At 32.6% G+C, this 4,529-nt stretch overlaps 1 long non-coding RNA gene across 1 annotated transcript; it reads left to right on the top strand.

Moving 5' to 3' along the window:
- Nucleotides 1–1,467: 1,467 nt before the first annotated feature.
- Nucleotides 1,468–3,008, top strand: LOC114579061. The gene is made up of 2 exons (XR_003699932.1): nucleotides 1,468–1,839; nucleotides 2,707–3,008. It is a non-coding gene; the product is annotated as an uncharacterized LOC114579061 (long non-coding RNA).
- Nucleotides 3,009–4,529: the final 1,521 nt, after the last annotated feature.

The following is a 4,529-nucleotide window of genomic DNA, read 5'->3' as shown; positions in this document are numbered from 1 at the left end:
AAGGAGGGAAATAGGGGGGTGGTCGACGGCTAGAGGCTAGGTTAGGGTTTGTCGATGGTCAGGAATAAAGGAAGGAATGAAAATACACTCCACGAATGAAAAAACCACGAGCCTGAAATCCACTGGTGGCTGGTGGGTATTGCTCTCCCCTTTCTAAGGTCTCTCCACTCAAGCACTCACTAAGAGAACTAGAAGACAAGGCTGAAATTTTATTATCTAGCAATCATCCTCAATACAAGTCTAAGGCGTCAATATATAGGCCTCCAAAGTAGAAGAACTCAAAGACAAAAGTGCCCTTTAGGCCACAACTAACTAAGCTCCCATGAAAGGGTACAATGGTCAAAACTAAAATAAACAAAATATTACTAATGAAATAATATAAAATGACTCAAAAATAGATGCTCCGGATCATGGCCGTCGATCTGCGATGTCGCCTGTGATAGACTTGCTGAAATCTCCTGCTGATGTCCTCATCACGACTTCTTTTTTGTTTTTGAGTAGCTTGATTAAGACGTCTCATAAAAATCCCCATAATATTATAATTAGTTCTTGAATTGGTAAACCATGAGCACGTTTGAAGATGCCATTGAAGGACTTTGACGCATTAGTAGTCATAGTACCATACTGATATCCACCATCATGTATGCGTGACCAACGGGCAATGTCACATTCTACCAAACATTGAAGTGTCTCTGCTTTGACATTTTTTATGTCTTCCATTAAGCAATTGAATGTGCGCATATTACAATTTACTCACTAGAATAAATTGGTTAGCCTACTTGGTAGGTAGCTATTTCTTGAATTTTTTTTTTTAAATAGATAGATTCTTAAGGAATGCAAAAAAATAAAATCTATGCCTAAATAAAAATTTCAATGGATTGAATCCTTGATTAAATGTGAAAATTGAAGTTCTAAGAGATGATCTTCTTATACTAGTATATGGCCCTTTTTCTACTGATTTCTTTGTATTTCAATTTTTTATTTTGTTAACATTATTCTATTTTTTTTTTTTAATTGAATGTGAGGTTTTGTTTTGTTATATTTCCAACATTCTGAATCTTGGTGGATTGTGTAAAATTTCGATCGCATTTATGACTTTATTGATATTTAATTCTAGTTAATTTATAGGATATGTGATCTTTTTATTTAAATTTTTCTAAATTTTATTAAATATAGCAAACTAATTTTTTTTTTTATTCACGTCACATTAAATTTGTATTCCTAAACCCTAAGATGTCCTTCATCTGCACAACTTTTGCTTTGATTGAGTTAAATTTTGGAGAAATTATTTCGTGCGGAGTCCGGACGGTAAAGAACCGTCCGGATGTGAGTCTACACAGTGTGTACACTGAGTATAATTTTGTATACAGTTTGATTTTTTTTGTACACAATGTGTACAAACTCTGAGTAAACTCACATCTGGACGGTTCTTTAACGTCCGGACTCCGCACGGAATAATTTCTCTAAATTTTCAACCTGCCTTGATAAAAAATCCTGTGCCAAGTTCTTAGGCTTGCTGGATTGATATCAATATCTCTGTGGCCCGATCAAAAGTAATTACTCAATATGGCTTTGTATGCCTATGCTGAACAGATATGTTTGAATTTATATGGGCTGCTGAATGCGCAGCCGCGCAGCTAACTTTTACAGCCTTAGGGGCGATTCATTGAATTTTTTTTTTTACTAAAGTTTTCTTGTTTTATTGCATCAGTGAGACTCCAGTCCAAAAGAGGGATTGGATTTAGCGGTTAAATCAGGTCATCAACTTACACACAGCTCATCTTGGCCTGTTGGTTGAGAACTTAGACTTTCAACTTATATTAGGCTTTCAACTATAAGGTAAAGAAAAACTAGTCTCTATGAAATATGTATTTACTGCAATCGTCATCAATGGTTTCCACTTTCCAGAATTGCTGTTTTGTAAGAATTGCTGGTCAATTACAAGATTTAAAGCTTAGCATTAAAAATACATTTGTGCACATTTTACCAGCATCAAGGTCTTCCCTTTTTTTTTTTTAAATTTGTGTAATTTGCTTGCTTATAAAGTTGAGTGTTACAGAGATGAGGATGCTTAGGTGGATAAGTGGCTTTACCCTTAGAGATAGGATACGAAATGAGCATATACGTGAAAAGATTGGAGTAGCTCCAGTGGAAGATAAGATTAGAGAGAGTCGCCTTAGATGGTTTGGTCACATTAAATGGAGGCCTTCTGATGAGCCGGTTAGGAAAGTTTAGGTATTAGATTTGACTTATGTTAAGAAAGATAGAAGTAGACCTAAAAAGACTTGGTTAGAAAATATTATAAATGATCTTTCTTTATTAGATTTAGGTTTCGTTTGGGAAAGTTTTTTTATTGCTTCTTAAAAAAGTTTTTTAATATAAAAAATTTAATGTATACTAAAAAGTTATTTTAACAAGCAAAAAGAAAGCCGTCCCAAATGAAGCTTTAAATGAGAATTTAACTTTTAATAGGACACAATGGCGAAAAAGGATTCATGTAGCCGATCCCACGTAGTGAGACAAAGGCTTCTTGTTGTTGTTGTTGTTGTTGTTGTTGTGTAGTAATTTGTTTGTTTTCCTCCTCATGCACAATGTCAAACGATAAATAGACTTGCACAGTCCAAAATTTGAAATTCTTACATATTTTTACATAAATGGGGCATATATTTCTCAGAGGAACTGAATCATCTGCTTTGGTTTATTGAGGCCTTATACAGATAACCTCGCTACGATGCTCCAAGAACACAAGTCAGATTGAACGGGGAAAACAGCCTGAATGTTCAGTTAGGCGCCTTGATTTTCACTTGCAAAAGCTACAGTGGCCAAGGTGGGGCTGGTTTGGCTTAATAGTTTTTTTGATCTTTTCTACTGAACGCGTTTATTTGTAATGTATATTTTAACGCAACTGAATGTGTTTATTAAATTTTTTTTGTTTTTAAAATGTATATAGGTAACTATATGAGTTAAATAAATATGAAATAAATTTATATCGTAAGAGATTTATTAAATATCCCAAATTCAATTAAAAAATAGTAGTCACATGATATATATTTTCAGCTTGAAATCGTTTTTTGTTTAAAAAGTAAATATTATGAATTTTTTTAATAAAAATAAATATAATTCATCATGTAAGTTGGGTGTGTATTTGTTAATATATATGTGCACCTTGTACATTATGTATTTTATGCACAAGTTTGTAGGTAATTGAGAACAAATTGTAGACTCTTATGTGTATAATCTTGTGCATGGTGTGTACACAATATGTCTACAAGTAGGGATTTCTTGCCCTTAATTGATCTGGTTGTTACATAACTTCTATACAATATTGACATCTAAAATAAAAGATTATACACACACTTGTACAATTTATACACACATTTTGTATAACTTGTACACACATTGTGTACAAGTTGTACACACACTGTGTACAAGTTATATATAGTGTGCATATAAGTTATGGACAATATGTGTATAAAGGTTGTTCACCTTATATGCATGGTGGATACAGGGTAATTCTTTACCGTTTATTATTTCCAATGTGTATAAATAGGTTGTATTGATTTCCTCTTAATATTTTTTTGCATTATACATAGGCTGTGTATAATGGTGAGGAGGCATGCGAGGTGTATTGCAGGTATGCACTTAATATTGATTTTTGTGTTCACAAGGAAAATCAGTCACTCACACAATTCTAGAAAGATAAGATGCAAAGATCTTATATGTTCAAAATTTGGTTTCAAGAAAGGTCCTGATTTGAATTCCCAAATGAAATATCGAAAATCAGATACCATAATGAGTTGTCCAGGTATGTTTAGATACTAGTGGATGAAGATGGAAATGAGAATGTGCCAAAATCTATAAAAAGCCACAATTATGATTTGGCTAGGCCAGAAGACCAACTCTTCCAAGATTATGTAGGAACATGAGTGATGAGAAAGCATCAATTCTTAAAACAATGACAAAGGTCGAAATTAGAATCATTGATACATTTTCCTATCTTGCCGATGAAGTTGGAGGTACTGAGAATGTAAGATTAATTAAGAGAGATGAATACAACTACATTAAAAAAGAAAAAGAGTAAATATTGAATATGGGGATACTAATTTTTTAATTCAACCATTTAAATATCAGCAAGTTAATAACCCTATATTTGCAAGGAACGTCTAAATTGATGAATTTGAATTTTTTTTGGGTTTATGGGATGGGTAGGATAGATTTTGATTGCTTTGGAGATGTGATAATTTTTTATACTAGTTATAGACTCAATAAATATAATTACACTATGCATCATTTTTCGGGGTTAATAATTATTAGAAGAATATTCTATTTTGGGTGACTTTTTTGTTAGAGAAAATAATTGAATTATTTACTTGGTTGTTTAGAATATTTATACAAATAATGGGTGATAAATGTCAAATAACAATATTTACTGATTAAGACCGAACAACGACTAGAGCTATAAGAGTTGCATTATCTCACACACATTATAGACTGTGCCAATGGCACATCTCTAAGAAGGCTCCATTAAA

The sequence above is a fragment of the Dendrobium catenatum genome, unplaced genomic scaffold, assembly GCF_001605985.2.
Source record: "Dendrobium catenatum unplaced genomic scaffold, ASM160598v2 fragScaff_scaffold_12, whole genome shotgun sequence".
In the NCBI taxonomy this organism is placed as follows: domain Eukaryota; kingdom Viridiplantae; phylum Streptophyta; class Magnoliopsida; order Asparagales; family Orchidaceae; genus Dendrobium; species Dendrobium catenatum.
The sequence above is the reverse complement of the archived record's forward strand: the minus strand, read 5'-3'. Positions and strand labels throughout refer to the sequence as shown.